Raw genomic sequence first — 21,892 nt, 5'->3', positions numbered from 1 at the left:
GCAGAATTTTGAGCACAGTTTTGCTTGCATGGGAGATCAGTGCTATGGTCCTATAGTTGCTGCAATCTTTTGTATCTCCTTTTTTGTGGATAGGGATGTATATTGACCACTTCCAATCTGTTGGCCAGCATTTTGTTTTCCATATCTGTTGACATATGTTGGTTAACACTAGAGTTAACTCTGTCAGTGGGGATTGCAGCAGTTCAACTGGAAGATCATCTGTTCTGGTGTTACTGGAATAATATAATACAGGTAATTTAAAATACATGGATGAAATAGTAATGATTAAAAGATGCATTTTTTTTTTAAATGAAGCTAACTATAACTGTAGTGATTGGTTTACTGATGAAGTATGCTACTATACACCTTTAAACCATGCCTCTGTATATAAAAAAGAAAAGCTGAGATTATTGATATCTGTAGAGACTGCATTCTTGATAAAGAAGCCAGATTTTTGCAGTCTCAGAAAAGACAAAAGTAGAGATTATATGTTAGACAAAAATGATTTGATGATGATGTTGCACAGTTGCCATATGTATATGAGTTAACTAAAATGTGACAGTTCTATACTAAACCTCTATTTAGAAGCACCCTAATAAATTTATTGCAGCAGTTTTTGTAATCTATACTCCCCTTTGACAGGTGCATCAAAGTTGGGTTGCAGTTACCTCTCATTACAGACAGTTGTGTCACAAGCAACAAGTTCCCTGCCTCTATGGTATGAATGCAAACCTCAGCTTTCCCCCTTACATATCAAACTTTCAAACAGTTGTGGCTAGTGATTCCCATGTTAGTGGAGCAGTGAATGTACTCTAGTTTCCAGCTGGGATTTCAAAGGAGCTATCCAAGGTGCCCATCCCCAAGATATATTCCTCATCTTGGGTGTCAACTTTAAATTTCAGGGCAAAGTTTGGAACGCATTCACCATCCCACTGGAAGCTACCAGTGATCATTGCTTTCAGACATATGTGTTCATCACTCTGTTAACTGCAGCAGCAATTGTAGCTACTAGGTGAGAACAATCTATCAGACACAAGCTTCAAAACACTTCGGTATATCATCTCAAACCCGGTGCTTTTTGCAATCTGCAAGTCAGCAAGTGATGTAATACAGGAGAAACATGATGTATCAACAAACTGTAAACACACTGTTCATTCCTCTGTAGACCTTCTCTCATAAAAATAGTATAGTTCTTTAATTAAAAAAAAAGCCACCTTGTAAAGGAAGATGGAAGATGCAGTTTCTGTTTTGACCACATGTTAAGAAAACTAGCAAAACTATCATGCTTCTTCCTCTGTCTTATTTTGCACTTACTGTATATTCTCAACTATAAGTTGACCTCACGTATAAGTTGAGGAGAGGTTTTGGGGCCAAAATTATGGATTTTGATATGACCCATGCATAAGTCGAGGGTAAAACCTATAGCAATAACAAGTATATTTCTGTACCGCTTATCAGTGAACTATCACTCCCTAAATGGTTTACAATGTGTAATCCCCCAAGAAGCTGAAAGGCTGAGTGGACCTTGGAGCCCTCCTCTACGATCGAACTTACAATGTTGTGGCTGCAGTACTAGCATTTAACCACTGCACCACCACCAGGGCTCCTTTTTTAAGAGGCATGTAACAAAGGATATAAAGGAGAAAGCAAAGGAAAACAACCCCCAAGAAATCACAAAATTCCAGCAGGAATAACTGTTTGTACTCACCCTAAAGACTGGATGGATGAGGAAGGAAGTATGGGAAATGGTGGCTGTGCGATGTCTGTGGGTGGTGGCCAGACACGGGTGGGGCTATAAAAGTGTACACATGTCAAAAAGGATGAAAAGACAAAGAAAATGAAATGGTGACTATGCTCCAAAGCACACTGCAGAAATAATCCAGTTTGAGACCCTTTTAACTGCACTAGCTCAATACTTGGGTATTCTGGGAACTGTAGTTTTGTGAGACATTTAACCTTCTCTGTCAGAGAGATCTGGTGCTACAATAAACTACAATTCTCAGGATTCCCTAGCATTGAGCCAGGATAGTTAAAGCAGTCTCAAATTGGATTATTTCTGCAATATGTTTTGGACCTGTTAGCCATTATTATAGCCTTTAACTTTAATGTGATGGCTTTGCCCAATTTTAACCTAGAAAAGCTGGCAAACATGCACGGATGTCTTATTCAGATCCTTCCAAGTCCTCTTGGTGCTCCTTTGAGTGGAAGCAACATTTACCCAGCAACACATTCCAAAAAGGTCAGAAGCAGTGCTGCAACAGAGAGAGTAGAGGGGATTATTGCTTCTTTAGGTGCTCCTGGGGCAGGCTCTTGTTCCTTGGCACTCTACTCAGAAGGGAATGGTTTGTTTTTTGATAAGAGTTAAGGTACAGTATTACATTGACCTGTGCATAAGCTGACCCAGATTTTTAAGGTCATTTTTTGACTAAAATTTCTAGACATATACATGCGTATATCTAGTAGGCTATGAATTGGTTCCAGAAATATTAGAAACATCTAATATCACTCAACATAAATGTTTTGGCTGCTGCTGTTGAATAATTTTTGCAGAAGTTGAAGTTTGAGTTGTTCAAATTATTCTCAATAGTTTAATTAATCACTATAGTTTATTCCTTTAAACACAACAATATTAACTAGATCAAAATAGTAGAAGGGTGGAAAAATGATAAAGGTTGAATATCCCTTATCTAGAATTCTGAAATAAATACTCCAGAATCCAAAATTTTCCACATTAGTGGCTGAGATAGTGACATCTTTGCTTTAGGATGGTTCAGTGTACACAAACTTTGTTTCATGCACAGAATTGTTTAAAATGTTATGTATAAAGTTACCTTCAGGCTATGTGTATAAGGTGTATACAAAACATAAATGAATTTCAAGTTTGGACTTGGATGCCATCTCCAAGATATCTCATTATGTATATGCAAACATTCAAAAATCTCAAAAAATCCAAAATCCATAACACTTCTGGGCCCAAGCATTTTGGATGATGGAGACTCAACCTGTATTCCAAATGGAAGATTGTCTTTACCATCTTTGCAATTCCTAATACTGGCTGAGAGATACTAGGGAGATGTCCTATAAGTGCCTGCTGAGCTGCTCTTATTAAAAGCATAGCTATGCCACTGAAAAGAAACAACAATAGAGGAAATGTGTTGCTCTGGTATGCGTTAAGAGCAGTGATCAAACCACATGAGATCCCATTTCGGGCATAATGTGCATCAGAGGGCAAAATTAGATTGAGAAGTAAATGGAGCCTAAAATTTCCATAGCTTTATCCGTCAAAAAGCTGTTTCATTGCATGGTTTTAATTCTCCTAGTTCTTCCATTCACTGCATATAGCATGCTGGCTGCAGTACATTTCAGAAATAATGGGGTGAAAAAAACCATCTTTAATTTGGCCGTGGTGGTGAGGTGCATCAAGGCAGTTCAATGCTGAAATGGAAGTAGATATGAAATAAATGCACATTGCACAAAAGCAGGAAGTGCCCCCTTCCCCATGAGTTTGCTCTTGTTATTAATATTTTATATCTGTTTGGAGGTTATTCGTTAGATTAAATTTTCATTTCATTCTTGATTGCAAAACTCCAAGATGAATGTAGCCTACCTTTTATAAAGAAGATAATTTTGTGGTGCTTAAGCTCGCCATTTGTGATAAGTCAAGCTGTCTATTTTAAGGCTTTCTTTTGTTCCAGTTTTCAACATGTCTTCATGACAGGAGAAGGCAAACTGGTCTCTCAAGTAAATAGACACATTCTTGTTGCGTTTTTTGGTTTGTGTTTACTATTGAAGGTAACTCCTAATATCAGTTCAGAACTAACCCAGATTGCCAGCAAAACACCAGGTGCAGTGAAGAATTCCCTCCTGGACTAAGAGAAAACTGTAGTTACATGTAATTGACACCAATGGTGTTTCTAGAGTGAAAACAGAGAACTCCTCTATATTCTCCACAATATTGCATTATCCTTGAGCTCTCTTCTTAAATTGTAAACAGGCTGGAACTTATTTTGGTGGAAAGATAGTTGGGAAAAGTTTTTTTTAAAAAAATCTTGACCCTGTTGAGCCATAGTTTTTGTTTCTACTGAGTTGTGGAGAAACAAAATATGTATATTGTTCTTGATCTGAGAGATCCTAAACTATTTTCCAAGTGTGTGTGATTCTCTGCCAAGATGGCATCTAAGGTTTATGTCTGCTGTAATTCAATGATAGAGCAGATACTTTGTGTGCAAAAAGCCAAAGATTCTCCAAATTTTCCAAATGAAGCTAAGACAATCTCCAGTCTGAACCCCTGGGGAATTTCTGCCATTTGTTGTAGATTGTACTGAACTAAATGAACTGATGGTCTGACTTGGTACAAGGCAACTTCCTCCATTCTTCTGAAAGGACATTTGTTCATTTGTACCAATACTTGGACTACAACCCAGCCTCATTCAATATCTGGCCCTTGAAGTGTTTCTGTTAATTGCTGCAATCCTTAGTTGGGGACTCTTCATCCAACCCCTGCACCAATCTCTGACCTATAAGTAAGTGGGTCAGAGGATTTTCTTTGGCTAATTGGAGAATAGGACAGCTGTTTCCCACTTGCCAAGAATAGTATGGCAGTTTAGCAGCAATGGTGCAAAACATTGCTTATGATGGAAGAGCTCAAGTAAGCGTATAGTTTTGGCCTGTTGACCTTCCTTATTCATGTTCCCACACCTCCTTTGTTCATGTTTAAGTGGCGAGCATCCTTGGTACTCTGTGAGTGGGGTGACTGCATTGGAGGGTTGAAATGTTAGGAGGTGATTAATTCATAAATGAGATATATGAGAAATTAATGTGTTGCTGAAAAACTTGTTTGAAATGGCAGACTACTAGCAAAGTGTATGTAGACTTCTTATTCATTTATATAGTACCTCCACATCATAGGATTTTGAGACCCAGCATGGTGTAGTGGTTCGAGTTCTGAAATACAACTCTGGAGATCAGAGTTCAATTCCCAGCTTTGCCATGAAATCCACTGGGTGACATTGGGCAAATCACATGCTCTCTGCCTCAGGGGACGGCAACGGCAAACCTTCTCTGAACAAATTGTGCGAAGAAAACCCCATGATAGGTTCACCTTAGGGTAACCATATATCAGGAATTACATGAAGGCACAACAACAACAATACCAACAACGACATAGTATTTTACATAAGAAAATAGGTTCCTGCAATATATAATTCAAGATGGGAATAAAATGGAGGGGGAATAGGTAGGTAGGAGTATGGCTTTATGTCAGTTTTACATACTTAAGTTTAATTAATAATAATAATAATTTAATAATTTGTTTTATTTATATACCGCTATTCCAAAGAACATAGTGGTGAACAGCAAGTAAGCTAATTAGCAAGTAAGCTAATTTGCCCCCAACAGTCTGGGTACTCATTTTAGCGACCTCGGAAGGATGCAAGCCTGAGTCGAGCTTGGGCCCTTTTGCTGGTCTTGAACTCGCAACCTTGTGGTTTCGAGTTATTTGCTGCAGTACAGGCATTTAACCACTGTGCCACCACTGTAGACATTGGCCTGTTACAGACTGCCAAAATAAAGCTGCTTCGAGTCTCTTTGGAGGTATACTGTTTAAATGATGCATGCATCCTAAGAATCCGGAAGCTGCACCAAAGCTGCACTCCAGTGCTTAGGAATGGAGTGGGGCTTTGGCGCGACCTCCGGACTCTTAGGACCCATGCATCATTTAAATACCATACCTCCAAAGAGACCCAAAGCAGCTTTATTTTGGCAGTCTGTAACAGGCCATTGTTCCAAAGCCATCACAAAAAGGTGTTGTGGTTTTTTTTAATAGGACAAATATGTAAGGAAACATTATGATATGTCCCCTGAGACTAGCCAAAATTTCCTGTGACTTAAGATTCTGACAATTCCTGGTTTATTTGGCTTTCTTCATTTGGAATACATTGTCAAGAATTAGGTCCTTAGTTAACCATAATAGCACCAATCAGAAGATAATGGATAGGTACAATTTTGTATCTGATTGGCAGAGTGTGGAAATTGAACTAGCCACTGTTTCAGCTGAATTCTGTGGCACTCTAAATTCACTTTGCACTTGAGATTCATTTTTGGATAGAGCATTGGCAGAATGAAATCTTTACTTATTGGAGACTGAAAGAGTTGTGGCATTCTGACATATTATACAAGCCTGGAGAATAATAATTCATAGGCGTCGTTGCCATGATGATGCCATTCTTGTATTTGTGAAATTTACTCCAGAATCACCATGTTTTGCAAGCAAGGGGAGGAAACTGAGATTTGAGCAGGAAGGATCTTGAGGGAGCAAAAAGAGAAAGAACATATGTGGTTGATAAAATAAAGAGAATCTCTACTTGCTTTTTTAAGAAGACGGTTAAGGTTTTTATGATATTTAAGTGACCAGATTAATTATTCTTTCCTTTCTAATACTTGTATACAACGCTCAATCACAATTGCACTCTATAATCTTTTATTACTTTTTATTTTATAGAATAAAGGTGTGGGATCCCACCATTAAAAAATTCTTTAAGACTTGCTTTTTAGAGCTTACTTAAATAGTGATGAAAGACTAATTTAGTAAAATCACAGTGAAGATATATTTCACTTCCAAGGATTCTTCTTCAGTTAGCTTAAATTTCAGTAAAAATAAGTTAAAGAGCTATATAAATCTGAGCTAACCATTCTGACTACATTCCCGCGGTGAGAGAAATAAGTACAAACCCATGTGGATTTGTTTACAGGCACAAGTTTGCTCTCCATCATCTTGCTTTCAGTGAAATATTTTGTTGTTCCCAGATTGCCTTGTTTTTCTGTGCAGGGGAAGGAAAGGTAAAATGCAGAATTCTGTACCTTTCTATTGCCTGCCTATAGCAAGAAAAGAAAAAGCAACATCTGGGCTATGATTTGAGCAGTGTTTGTTATTTGAATTTTACGGCTTTGGATAGCATCTACCACTGCGGCTGTCAGATACAAACAGCAACAGTATTGGTGGGCACTCTGCATTTCAACACATCTTCTGCTAATCTTCCCCCCACAGCTCCCATTCCCTGGCTGCTAATTTCACGCAGGCCCTTAAACATGATGGATAATTGTGTTCTGCTTATCAATGTTTAATTTAAGGGCTGTTCTGTCTGACCTGGATGCCCTCTGCAAAGAGCTATGCCTCATTATTGATTTCATGGTCACACCTGTGACATTACCTGCTTTGTAGAAAGAAGACTTTGACATTCCTGTGAGGCCATGGCAGCCGGACCTAATTGTCAGAAGAATAATCGAGCTAACAAAATCATTACAGCTGATCTCTGTGTTACTACTGTTTTATCTCTCTCCTAATTAGGTGGAGGGGAGGTAGCAGATCATAGTAAGCATGCTACACTAGATTTGATGCCCATATATATTTGCTGGGCAGTGTGAAAAGGAAAGAAATCATGGACATCTTGACAAGTTTATTTTGGCAATTTGTATTTCATTTGCTCTTCTGCATTCTCACCTCCCCTTACATTTTGGCTTGGGAAACAGGACTACATGAAAGATTTATATGCGGTTAACTTGTGGTAGGGACAAAATGCTACTTTTGTATCCCAAATCAGTTGTGAATAAGAAATGGATTTACGGTAGAAGAGTTCATCTATATGGTTTAATTGCAGCATCATATAAAGTTTTCTTATAGGTAAGGTGGATGGGGACATATGGATATTCATTATATTTTCCACTGTTAGGGTAAGTTTTCTACCAGAAAAAGTGCAGGAGGGGCAAAGCGTTAAAAATAACCTCTCCCACTGTGCACTTCCTGCAGCAGACTGCTCCTCTACAGGCTCATTTTGTTATAAATACATCTATATAGGGATAAATGCCTGCTTATGCAAATTCCTAAATGTTCTAAAGACACCAGATCCTGTATGATCTTGGAAGCTAAACAGGGTCAGCCCTGGTTAGTAGCTGGATGGGGGACCACCAAATAATACTAGGTGCTGGAGGATATATCTCAGAGGAAGGAATTGGCAAAGCCAGCTCTGAGTATTCCTTGCCTAAGAAAATCCTATGAAATTCACAGGGGTTGCCATAGGTTAACAGGAAACATGGAGGCATGCATACCCCACACATGGATATAGATATAGAATACTGTGTGAGTGAATGTTACTTATGGGTTGCCCTTAAGAAAGTCCCAAGTGCATCATAATCTGAACATGTCACACATCTACACACTAACTGTTTTATCACACTAGGAGGCAAACAGGTTTTAAACAAGAGTTAAATGAGAGTTAAACAGGAAATGCCTGATGTTTATCACATGACATTTCCTGTTTAACTCTCAATTAACTCTCATTTAAATCCTGTTTGCCTCCAAGTGCTGTCTCATCACTGATCCAGAGTATTTACCTCTCCCAAAAAGACCTTGGATATATAGATCCAGACAGCTTGCATGTCTCCTAAAATCTAGTCTGTTGGTGAAAAGTCAGGGACTGAAGAATTACTAGTCTCCTGGCTTCTTCCCCCATAAAGAAAAAAGAAATTGCTAGCCCAGACTGCCCAAGAGAGCAGCCCAATCTCTCCAAACAACCTACTTGTTAATATCATATTTGTCTATTGTTCCTCAGATGGGATGACAGTGGGCTTGTAGTGCGAACCTATGGCACGCGTGCCCTTCTGGCACGTGAAGCCATTTTGGAGGGCATGTGGAGAGATGGGTGGGCATAGGAAGAGGAGGAACAAGTGGACATCTGTTCCTCCCCCCAGCCTTCAGCTACCTCTCTGGAGACAGCTAAAGGGTCGGGAGGATGGAGGGGGGGAAGAAGAGGGATAGGTGCATGTCTGTTCCTCTCCCCCCCTTCTGGGCCTTTAGCTGTCTCTGGGGAAGCCTTGTCCTGGAACTCCTGCTCCTTGAAGGTGGGAATTCTGCCCCCAGAGGGTGAAAGTGCCTCCAGAAGTCCCCCTTGGAAGTTCCATTCCTGGCACGAGGTAATATCCAGTGCCAGAACACCTTTGAGTTTGGGCACTTGGTCCCTAAAAGATTTGCCATAACTGCTATAGAGTATCAAAAGACAAACATCTGCTTCCAGGCTAAAGAGTTTCCTCTTTGAGAAATTTACTCTTCATGAAGAGCTTGGGGCTGCTTTATGGGTTGCACTTCTCAGGGCTTACTGCTTCATTGGAGTTTGCCAGAAATATTACGTGTCTGTGTTGACCCTAGTCTTGTGGACCTGACACTTTGCTCTTGCTTCTGACTTCTGTTGGTGGTTGTTGGGTTCTGCTCTGTTCTGGCCATGCTACCAATTCACAGATTGCAGCAGTGTCATCTATTGGAAGGGCAGCATAGCAGCATGTCAGGTAGAACTGCATCCAATAAGGGCACAGGAGGAACGTCAGTTATATCTGCTGTGGTCAGGCTAAGTCAGAACTTAGCCCAACTAATGTCTCAGTTAACCAAGAAGGTCCTTTTTGTCTTTGGATATGTTTTAAACCCTTTCCCTAGACCTTAGCATGTCCATTAGCTGGCCACCTTTCTTGAACTGAGTTTAAATCATATACTGCTGGATCTTGTTTGATCTGGGCTTTCTTTATATGCCCCAACAGTTATTGTCATCCAGAATCCACTTAGGACCTGAAAATTATGTAATTATGATTCTCTCACATTTTTTAAAAAAATAGGTAGAAGTAAATGAGATTGTACTCTATAGCAGATAAATACCAGATAATTTCATAAAAGCCAAAAGTAGATGCAAGATAATACAAATGGGGATGATAATTTTCCAAGTTAGAAATCACAGGATAAAATGGAGAAACAGACAGAAGGAATGATGAGGCACAGTTAGCTAAACTAAAGTGCTCAATGACTGCCATTTTAATTTGATAGAGCATACATATGTTACTATGACCTAGGAATTATCTCTGGGCTTAATTTTGGCTGGGTCATGATTATTATTTTTAAAAGTAGCTGAACTCTCTCATGTCCATAAGGAAACATTACGAATTGGAAACATGTTATAAACAAAGTATGATTAGCACACTAGTTGGAGGACAAGAGTGAGTGGAGAGACTAGGATATATTGATTTTCTTGCTGTCAGAGAGACCCGTAGAGTCATATTTGATATGGCCAGTTTTCTAGTTGCAGTCCAGTCTATTAAAAAGAAATGGACTGAACATCCTATGATTGATTGCCAGCATGACTCGGAACAGTGAAAGTGGGGAAATAAGTGTGGGGTGTCAAAACCAGCTCCCACCAGATCTTGGAAACTGAGTAGGGTTAGTTCTGGTTAATACTTGGATGGGTGACCACTAATGATTACTGTAGTCTATATTTCAGAGGAAAGAACTCGAAAAGCCACCTTTGAGTATTCCTTGCCCAAGAAAAGTCTATGAAATTCATAGGGTCATTAGAAGTCAGCAGGTGACTTGAAGGCACATCCACACCCACATCCACAAACACACACATATATGAAATAAATAATTGAATAACGATTGTTAATTAGCATTGATTCAAGTCTGCACAAACAATGTCCCATTGAGCAAAATGATGTCATGTATGGCAGCCCATCAGGAGCTCAGTAAACTCACTTTTTGCTGTCTGACAGGATTGCAGGGATTGTTGATCCCATGGTAGTCCATATTGATGGTCAGTAGGCTAGTCTGTAACAAGACAGCAGTGATAAATCATAAATAGAGCAGATTGTTTGTGCAAGGCCACAATTTCAGTCCCTGCCATCCTAGGTAGCAAGGCATAGAAAAATGTCCATCTCATACCAGGGAGAATTGTTGACAAGATTAGGTTAAATAAACCAGAGCATGGAAACATTAATTTTTTGGATTTCAACTCCCATACTCCCTCCAGTCAGCATGGCAGTACTGACCAGTGCTGTGGGAATTATAATCCCAAAAAGTAACTTTCCCAAGGTTTGAAATGAACCAATGGTTGGCCTTCATATGGCAGCTTCATATCTATGTATATATCAATGGCATATCACAAATTTTGCAGGCTGGGAATACAATATACCCCTCCTGCTTCTTCACCCAACTTCCAACCATAGACATGAATAAAGACTAATAATTATTGATATTATTTGAAACAGTGTGTAGTGGTCATGTTACTACCTAAAAGAATATTCAAAACACCGAGTCTCCCTATCATAAAAAAAGTTGGAGGGCAAGCTGGGATAGAGACAGATGCTCGCAGAAGTTATATTTGTATCTGTACTTTGGTTAATGCAAAATATGGTGTAGCTTGAGAAATCTGGGCATTGTATAATATTGTTTAGAGAGCCAGCATGGTGTAGTGGTTTGAGCATTGCACTATGACTCTGGAATTCAGGGTTCAAATTCCTACTCATCCTTCTGGATAACATTGGGCAGGTCAGACTCTCTCTGTCTCAGAAGAACGAATTGTGCCAAGAAAATCCCATGATAGATTTCACTTATTAGGGTCACCATAAATCAGACTTGAATGTACACAACAAGAGAATATTGTTTAAATGATGTCCAAGTTTTAAGATGCTATAGAGTTAGAAATTTGGGGACATATGCAAAATTTCATTGGAGAGTGCAGAATTCTTATAGTGGGGTTGTGCCCTCATCTCTCCCCCCACTACACTTCAGAGTCTAATGGTTCAGTTATTTCTGAATGGTACCGTTCTGGCAGGGATGTCTGGAAAACTGGTTTGAAGAATGAAGAAGGCATTGGCAACTATCTGGAACTCCTAGCAGGAACATTCCACACTGCAATGTTTTGTTGCAGTTCCCACTTATAATGTGGCACTGAGAACACATCATATCTATTATTTCAATAATCCTTACAATGACCATGTAAGATAAACCGGTAACCAACTGATCTATCAGTCAATATTATTTTATATCCTGCAATCTAGATTCTTTTAGGATACCTTATTGAAGTCTCATTTCACAGGCAGGGTGTTAAGACTATGAGAGAGGAGTTTGCTAAGTCCATTTAGTACATAGACAGAGGATGTTTGCAAAATAGAATTCACAGCACAGTCCTATATAGAAGCACTAGATTCAGTGTGCCTTACTTGCAGGTAGGGTGGTAAAGGATTGCAGTTTTGGGGACAAACTCCCCAAACAATGGCAGATTGCTTCAGATTTGACAGGTAAGACTTGGATTGTTAGTTTTCTGTTCTCTTAGGGTGTTATTCTGCTTGGCATACAGTGTTGGATAAAGGCAGTAGCTGGTTGAAAATAAAAGATTCCATATGTGAAATACTGATCACGTGACATGTGTGTGTGTTTCTGTTTAGTACAGAGAGCCTGCAGTATATTTTGAAATTTACACTCATGACTGTGAGATTCATCTTATGGTATTTATCCATTCATGTCTGATTATGGACCCAAGGTACTTCTGTACAAGTATTTAATTGTAGTTTTGGATGTACTCATGTACATCAATCATCCATCTTTTTCAGCGTGGACAGATCCCTTCCACCCAGGGACGTAGCCGGTCCATATCCCTCCCTTCCATTAGAAAAATGAATGGTGTGTGCTGCTGCGCCGCCGCACCCAAGCCCTATTACAGTGGTACCCCGGGTTACGAAAATGATCTGTTCCGCCGCCGCTTTCGTAACCCGAAAGGCTTCGTAAGCCGAAAAACCCATAGGCGCTAATGGCGAAATAGCGCCGAAAAGCACCAAAAGTTTTTTCGTAACCCGAAAAAACTTTCGTAACGCGGAACAGTTTTTTAAAATATATTTTTTTCGTAACCCGGAAATTTCGTATCCCGGCGCATTCGTATCCCGGGGTACCACTGTATAATGGTGGCCCTTAGTCTGGACACCCCTCCTTCCTAAAATCCTGGCTACATCCCTGTTCCACCAGCTATCCATGTGCTTCAACTTGGACAAATCTTTTCATAAAACTAATGAGGGTTCTTGTAGGACCAGTGAGGTACCCAGCTTGTTGGGAACAATTGGCTTACACTTTGTAAACTGCTTAGAGAGTGCTTAAGTACACTGATAAGCAATATAGAAATATACTTGCTATTGCTATTGCTATTCTTTCCATCCAGTGAAATGTATTGTTGTTTGTAATATTTTGTAATGGTTGTTGTGCCTGATACAAATAAGCAGTTGTTGTTGTAATACTGCTTCTTTCTTTCTATCCACACAAGCCCACATTCAGTTATCTAGAGCTTAGAAGTAACAAATTACAAGTGACTATTATCCAAAATGAGTTTCATTTGCAATAATTAGGATTAACAAAGTGAAATTCTTAAGCAATGTAGTAAGAGTTACTTCATTGTGCTTTATTGGTACAATAAGTAATAAGTATATGGTTATTTTCAAAGGTTGCTTTTATAGGATTTTAAAGAAGGATTTTGACAGAATGTTTTCAATTTTTATACCATTCTCTAGAGGGGTAGGGGAAAGATTGTAGAGGGATAGGGGAAAGATGGCCTAGAGAGATAGGGAAAATATTGCAGAAAGATAGGGGAAAGATGGCCTAAAGAGATAGGGGAAATATTGTAGAGAGCTAGGGGAAAGATGACCTAGAAAAACAGGGAAAATTGTAGAGGGATAGGAGAAAGATGGCCAAGAGATATAGGGAAAAGATTGTAGAAGGATAGGGGAAAGATGACCTAGAAAGATATGGAAAAGATGGCACAGAGATAGGGTGAAGATAGCCTAGAGAGACAGGGAAAAGATTGTAGAGAGACAGGGGAAAGATAGGGAAAATATTGTAGAGGGTTAGGGGAAAGATAGCCTAGAGAGATAGGGAAAAGATTGTAGAGAGACAGGGGAAAGATAGGGAAAATATTGTAGAGGGTTAGGGGAAAGATAGCCTAGAGAGACAGGGAAAAGATTGTAGAGAGACAGGGGAAAGATAGGGAAAATATTGTAGAGGGTTAGGGGAAAGATAGCCTAGAGAGATAGGGAAAAGCTGAAAAGCAGCAGGAGGGAGGAAGAACTGAATAGGGAGCTCTGAATGATTAAATAGTTTAGGGGTTAATGTGTGATCTAGTGTATTAATATACTTCTACTTGTTTGTTCTTTTTTTTTTTTTTACAACTTTCTCTGGCTGCTCCTGTTAAATTTGATAGTGAGCCTGGTGACACTTGCCACAATGAACCCATTGGTCCATATAGGAATCACATTGAAGCCCAAGTACCTGATCCAGGGAGAGATTTGAGGGGCAAGGGGCAAGGGGAGTGATAGGAGCCCAAGGGCTGGAACTGTGGTACCATCCTGGAGAAGCGATCCATCACAATTATTGTTATCATCACTATAATCATATTTGTATCCCAGTCCCCCTGCCCAGTTTGAGACTCAAGGCGGCTTACACCATTTAAAATAAACATAGGTTAAAAAAAATGTACAGCGTACAAAAATGATACTGGGTTCTCTACACTTCAAGTCTGAACCTCTCCATTTGGGGGGGGGGGGGTTAGTGATGGAAATCAGGTTGAGGAAGGCAAAATCCTGAGTAGATTTTAAAGTTGTCTCTGAACCGAAGCATCTTAAACACTGGGGCTTTACTGCTCAAGCTCTGCATCTCTGCTGTATAGCTGTAAGTAGTTTTATTCAACCTGATTAGACAGAAGATTCATCAAATCAGGTTCTTTCAGAAGCTGACAACTTTGTGATGGTTCTGAGTTGCGCAAACACCCTCTAGGGATTAATCTGTGACAATCAAAATCATTTTTACGTGTGACCTATTCTAAATCTGAACTCTGGTCTCTTGGGAAGGGAGGTTAGGATATTAAGCCAATACACTGCCGCAGCTCCTGGCCATGGTGGCTGTTTTGTAATTTCACCAGTCAGAAGAGAAAAAATAAAAAAGAAAGGAAGAAAGGAAGGGAATGAATGATCACATTATCTATATAATGATAACTATCTATATAAGATTTTAAAATAACGTATTAGTGATTAAAGCAGAAAGTCCCTATATTCTGAGTGAGCAGGATAAACAAAATGAAGTGTGGGCAACCAGTAAGTTGCTTTGTAGCCCTCCTTCATACCACCTGCACCGCTCCCTCCTTTTCTAATGTATCTTTTGCAGTAATTAATTACATCTCTTGTGGATTCCTTTCTTTCTTACTGTTGCTGGCAATCAGGTAGATAAAGTGAAAAAAAATTGTTGGTGCCCTGTGGTATTAAAAGTGAAGGGTTTTCACACTGTCAGGGTAATGAATTCTGCAAGGGTTTGAAGCGGTTGAGCTTGGGGAGGACTCTCTCTCTGTGTCATGTGTCTGGGAGTGACAACCCCCAGTGGTTAATTACTGCCACGGATGAGAGCTGAGCTGGTAGCAAAATGAGATAAGTTCATTATGAGCTAAATTTGAAGTTAATTGGATTCACATTTTCACCCATTAGTATACAAAGATACATCCAGAAAGGCACTTTTTAGTGAGAAGAAAGTTGTATATATGCAAGGCACAAAACTCTCCCTGCTCCCAGCCTGGCTTCTATGTCTTCCTGTGTGTGTGTGTGTGTGTGTGTGTGTGTGTGTGTGTGTGTGTGTAATGATTTTTTTTCCCTCCTGGGGACGGACGGACACACACTGTTCCTAAAATTACATATAAAAGCAATGTGCTTTAAGGAGCCTGGCTGTACACACAGGACTGCAACGTATAGAGGTAACCTGGTACAATCAGAACAATGATCCATCTCACCTAACGCTGTGGCAGTGGTTACCTTTTCAAAGAAGTAGTAAATTTGGTGTAATTAAAGCACACAATTTCCTTGCAAGCAGTTATGTTAAAAAAAAGAACATCAGAAGCTAGTGGTATTTTCAAAGAACCATTTTTAAAAATGTGCTTTCATACTTATTGACCTCTAATATTATTGACCTCTAATAATTATACACAGATTATCAGAATTATATGAGTGGGAAGAGACCACAAGGGCCATCTAGTCCATTCCCTGAGCATGGAGGAATACACAGTCAAAACACTCCTTACAGATGGCCATCCAGCCTCTATTTAAAAACCTCCAAAAAAAGAAGACTTCACCACTCTCCAAGGGAGTGTTTTCCACTGTAGAACAGCTCTTACAATCAGGACATCCTTCCTAATGTTTAGATGGGATCTCTTTTCCTGTAGTTTGTATCCATTTCTCCATGTCCTATTCTCTGGAGCTGCAAAAAACAAACTTGCTCCATCTTCAATATGCCATTCCTTCAGATATTTAAACAGGGCTGTCATGTCATCCCTTAACCTTCTCTTCCCCAGGCTAAATATGTCCAGATATCTAATTTGCTCATTATAGGACATAGATTGTTCATCATTTTGATCAACCTCCTGTGGACATGCTCCAGTGTGTCAATATCCCAATCGAATTGTGGTGCCCAAAACTGGGCACAGTATTCCAGGTGAGATCTGACCAAAGCAGAACAGAGTGGTATGGTTACTTCCCACTACATTCTTGCTGATGCAGTCTAAGATGATATTGGATTTTTAAGATGCCACATCACACTGTTCACTCATGTTCAGCTTGTGGTCTATTCCCAGATCCCTTTCACGTGTACTGTTGTCAAGCCAGGTGTCACCCATCCTATATTTGAGTCTTTTATTTTTTTTCCTGCCTAGATCTAGTACCTTACATTTCTCCCTGTTGAAATTCATTATATTAGTTTTGGCTCAAAGGTCATTTTGAATTCTGATCCTGCCCTCTTGGGTATTAGCTATCCCTCCTGATTTGGTGTCATCTGTGAATTCGGTAAATATGCCTTTGTAATAAGCTCTCTAAGGTGCGTTACAGGCATGCTGAAGGGGTGTGCTAGGGTTAGGAAGGGGTGTATTAAGGTTGAGAAGTGGCATCACTTCCTGACACCCCTCAACCCTAGTATGGACCGAGTCCGTACAAAATGGTGGCACCCATCCACACGGGGGTTGCCATCTTGATGTGGCGGATGCGTTGCATTCGCATGTCTCACGGCGCAATTGACGCGAGTGAGCCATTGGCACCTCGTGGCACCATAACCACGCCGCAAAGAGAAGCGCCATTTTAGGGCTTCTTTTTGCAGCGCGGAGAAGCCACGCGGTTTGTATGCTGGGGCTCCTCCGCACTGCAAATGATGGCAGCGGCAGGCCGCCTGTTTTGGGCGGTCTGTAACACGCCTAAGTGATCTTATATAGCAGTGCTTTGATCTATATATGTAAGCACCAGAAACAGTGTGCCACCCTGGTGTGGTGATTTGAGGGATGGATTAGACCTCTGAGAGGAGACCAGGGTTTTAATCCCTGCTCAGCCATGGAAACCCACTAGGTGGCTTTGGGCAAGTTACACTTCCTCAGCCTCAGAGGAATGCAATGGCAAACCTCCTGTGAATAAAACTTGTCAAAAAACCAAAGCAAAACAACACAGGTCTTGAGATCCTCAGGAGAGATCCTTCTCTGAGTCCCATCACTGTCACAGGCACAATTGGTAATGATGTAAGAGAGGGCCTTCTTGGTGGCTGCTCCTAGACTGTGGAACTCCTTTCCCAGAGAGGACAGAATGGCTCCTTCCTTGCTGTCCTTCCATTGGCAGGCAAAGATATTTTTATTCTGACAGCCTTTTAAAAGAGATGTTTTTTAAAAATGGGCTGATGGTGCTGTATTCATTTAAATGTAATGATTTTTAATTCATTTTTTATCTTTTTAATTAGATTTTATCTTTTTAAGTGTAGAATTAAATTGTCTTAAATTTTTTAATAGTATTATTCCATTTTGGTACATTTTTAGCTGTATTGTGGTTTTTTAAACCGTAAGCTGCCTTGAATCGCCGTTTTGGGGGAAAGACTCCATTAGGTGACACAGATAAAGCCACAATAAAGTGTGACAAAATTGGGAACTGCATGGGTTTTGTAGAAGCTGAAATGTGTTTCTACTTGTTCTTGAAAAAACAAAGCTGCCACAGCATTTCAGAAATCGTAATGCCCATGTATACTTTGTTAATATTATGTTGTTTTTTAAAATGAATAAGTTACACATTAAGAGTGTTGGCCTTCTGGTATCTTTGACACCTACATGATTTTCAGACGGTGTCCCTGAGTTGTATCAAATTGGAAACAAGTAAATGTGCGGTAGCATATATGCGCTACCACACATTTACCCTTCTGTATACACACACACACACAGAGCAGTTGGCAAGTTCACTAATTCACCTTTTACTATTACTCTAATGAGATGTCAGATGACTCGCATAGAAGTAATTATTCAAAAAGGCTTTTGACAGATGGTACAATTCAAAGTTAGTTATGTTTGGCAACATAAGAGTTTTCTTTGGTTAGACTCTAGTGAATTTTTGCTAGTGACCATAGAATATAGGTCATGGATTATCACATTTTAAGGGGTTTCTTGTACTAAGGATTCTGCATACTCTTTTTCAAAACTCCCCATGCATGTTGAAAGCTTTGTACTAAATAACTGCTTATTGCCCTTATTTTTGTTGGCATTATAACAATATAGTACAGTATATCACTAATCTGAGATGGTCTCTGCAGCATGTATGGAGTGGCTCTAGACAATGGGGACAGTGGATTGCTTTGGCTGTAGTCATAGGACTAAATCCAGTTCTTAGTCTCAACTAGAGTAAAGCCATTTAATCAATGGGGCTTACAGCAATAGATTCAGTGGGTTTGCTCTAGCTGTGACCTAGCAATATGATTTAAAGCTTGTAGTAAGTAAGCAGCAGGTTTCATTAGGAGGGCAAAAGAAATATAATCCTCCAAAGTTTGCCTAAACTCCTCTGGATTGAACGACAGCTGGATAGGAAAACAAGTGGCACATGGCACCCCAGAATGCACAAGAATGCTCCTCTGAACCACTTCTATAGCTCTTATGAGCAATTGGCTTGTACAATAGATTTTGTCCAGTCAGTTGTGCCCATATGTAATGGGGGGGGGGGTCAGAAAAGGAAAAGAAAAGTCCTTTTATATTATATATTAGACAGTAAAAGAACACCAACAACATCTTCACCTTTCCAGGGAAAGTTGAAAGCAGTTGATTATCAGCAAAATATAAGCTGCCATTTGTCAGCTAATCAATTATCTGGAGGGCTCAGTGCTAAGAGCAGACAATATTCCTGTTACCAATAGACAAGAGTGAGCTGTATGTGTTCTCTCTGTCACTGACAATGACATACAGTCAGCCCTGTTTGAGCTGACATAAGGTCACATTTTCCTCCCCAGTGAGACTGGGGAGCTCTAAGAACTGTCGGCTGGCGTTTTTAAACTATGATATTACAAACTCCACAGGCTCCTGTGATCTGTTTTACATTCCTTTGTTATTGAGTTCCTTGCGCTTGTGGAGATGCAGTCAATGAATTTCTCCCCGATTCCTAGGCTCTGTCCTTCCTTCTCTTTTCTGCTTTAACTTTTAATGAAAAAATAAGGGCCAATATTTCTAGCTAACTGTTGGTTCAAATCCCAGTTCTCAGCCAATTAGAAGCTGCTAATAGATAATAATTTAGCAATTGATTTTTATCTGTCCCACCCAGTCTAGTGGAACATCTCAGGACCATGGCGTGCTCAGTGGATTTGACTTCTGATTGGATACTCTGTTCAAAATGATTATAAAATACAGCTTGCTTATAATTAATTCATTATTCCAGAGTAAGGACCAGCTTGAAACTAATTCAGGTTGGTGATACCTGCTTCTGTTGCTGCTACATTGTATTGTTTATCATGCAGAGCATGATGAGGGGGTTAGAACAAAATAGTATCCAAGATGACACTAGTGGCTCTATGCTCCAATAGTGGCTGCACAAGTGCTAGCAGAATGGCCAATGCAGTTAACAGAAGCAACATCTAATACAATGAAGTCAGTGAGTTTCAAAACACTTGCACAAGCACGTATGCAGTGGCTAACATTTAATCTTGCACATGTAGAATCAAAGTTTGGAACCTGATATTTTCACAAGGCTGAAAACTGGGTATCTGCAAGCAAGGGGAGATTTGCTGGTTTTCCAGTGGTAGCTGTTCATTGGCTCTATCTCAAAGAATATATTTGTCTAGACACTTTGCTATCAAAGGTTCCATTGTATTCTTAATGTGAATTTGTAAAATCATGATTTCCATACAGGAGAGAATAGTAGTCTAGTATTTTTGTTTGTTTGCTTTTTGGTAGTTTTTCAATACATGTAGGCATTGTTCATCAATAAAAGAAAGATCTGTAAAAAACAAATCATTCAGTTAAGTCCCTAATGGACCATGAATAGGTTTCCTTTTTGGTTTCAGTTAGTAACCTCTCTGGAGAATATATTAACTGTGAAATATGGGTAATCATCCCTTTTCTTCATTAGGATTCATTGTAGTATTTTACTTCTACATTTAGTATATTTTCATGCATATAATGTTTTTATTTTATGAATTTCAGATGTCCTTATTCACTCTAAACTTTAAACATAAGAAGTTATATGAAACAATGTAGTGGTCTAGTCTAACACCTTAAAGCAGTGGTTCTCAACCTTCCTAATGCTGCAGCCCTTTAATACAGTTCCTTATGTTGTGGTGGCCCTAGGGATGCCATATCCCTCCTGCAGGCGGAACAATCCCGCTTTTGGAGGTCTTGGCCCAGTCCCGGTCCGATTTCCCGCCAAAAGCGGGACTGCCCCGCCCGCAGCCACCCTCCTCCTCCTTCGCCCTCGCGCGCACCCTTCTAATGGCCGCGTGCAGCCGCATGGGGGCAGCAGGCCCTCCTCCTCTTCCGCCCTCGCACGCTCCATTTCTATGGCTGCGTGTGGCTGCATGGGGCCAGCAGGCCCTCCTCCTCTTCCGCCCTTGCATGCTCCATTTCTATGGCCGTGCGCGGCTGCATGGGGTCAGCGGGCCCTCCTCCTCCTCCGCCTGCGCGCCCTCCCTTTCTATGGCCGCGTGCGGACACTCTTGGGGCCGGCTGGCCACCCACCTCCTCCTCTGCCTCCTTCTCCTCCTCCACGACCGCGCCAAGCCCAGGAAGCAGCTGCCCAGGCGCGCACTGGCCTAAAAAGGGAGCTGGTCCCCTTAAGGAGGTGGAGGAGCGGAGGAGGACTCTGGGTCAGAGGGAGGGGAATCGGTACCAAATACAAACAGGGAGAGGAGCAGGATTAAGTGGCCATTTCGGGTCGCCCTTGTTTTTTATTTATTTTTTCAGGGCAGGCCTGTTTAAGAGAGTCAGTGTGGTGGAGTGGTTTGTGTGCATTTATTTTTTTTATTATTTTTGTTAATTTTTATTATTATTAATATCCAAGTTTCCCTTATTATTTTTTTGTTAATTTTTATTATTATTAATATCCAAGTTTCCCTTCTTTTTATTTTTTGTTAATTTTTATTATTATTAATATCCAAGTTTCCCTTCTTTTTATTTTTTGGTTTGAAAATGTTGTCCTACATTTGTCCTACATTTGTCCCAGTTTGGAGGTCCTGACTTATGGCAACCCTAGGTGGCCCCCAACCATAAAATCATTTTCATTGCTTCCATCGGGAATATGTGTTTTCCGATGGTCTTAGGCAACCCCCATGAAAGGGTTGTTTGACCCCCAAAGGGGTCCCGACCCACAGGTTGGGAACTACTGCCTTAAAGTAAACATAATCAACAGTGTCTTCTCAAAAGTGACTCAGAGATGCAAGTATATCACTGCAGCCTTTTACCGCTTTCAGCTGAGATAAATAGGGTTGAATATGCAAAATAAAAAATATTAGTACTAGCATATTCCATTATTTTAAAGAACATTGAGCTGGTGTGTATCTTCATGTTGTTTCTGACTTATGGCAGCCCTAAAATGAATCTGTCAAGAGGATTATCTTGCCCAGATTTATTCAGAGGGGGATTGCCTTTGCTTTCCTCGGAGGCTGAGAGTGTGTGCCCAACGTCACTCAGTGGGTTTTCACGGCTCAGTGGGGATTTGAATCCTGGTCTCCTAGAGTCCTGGTAAAGGACTCAGATCACCACATCACATGTTACCCAGTCATTAACCTACT

The 21,892-nt window shown here is 40.2% G+C and overlaps 1 protein-coding gene across 1 annotated transcript in view; it reads left to right on the top strand.

Moving 5' to 3' along the window:
• The window catches only part of PAX5 (paired box 5), a 271,976-nt gene that overhangs the window by 179,555 nt on the left and 70,529 nt on the right, over positions 1–21,892 (top strand). The gene's annotated exons all lie outside the window — the stretch shown is intronic.

This window comes from Sceloporus occidentalis, unplaced genomic scaffold (genome assembly GCF_023333645.1).
Source record: "Sceloporus occidentalis isolate IW3139 unplaced genomic scaffold, rSceOcc1.0.p SCAF_1, whole genome shotgun sequence".
Lineage (NCBI taxonomy): Eukaryota > Metazoa > Chordata > Lepidosauria > Squamata > Phrynosomatidae > Sceloporus > Sceloporus occidentalis.
Note: the sequence above shows the minus strand (reverse complement) of the source record. Positions and strands in the feature narration are given on the sequence as shown.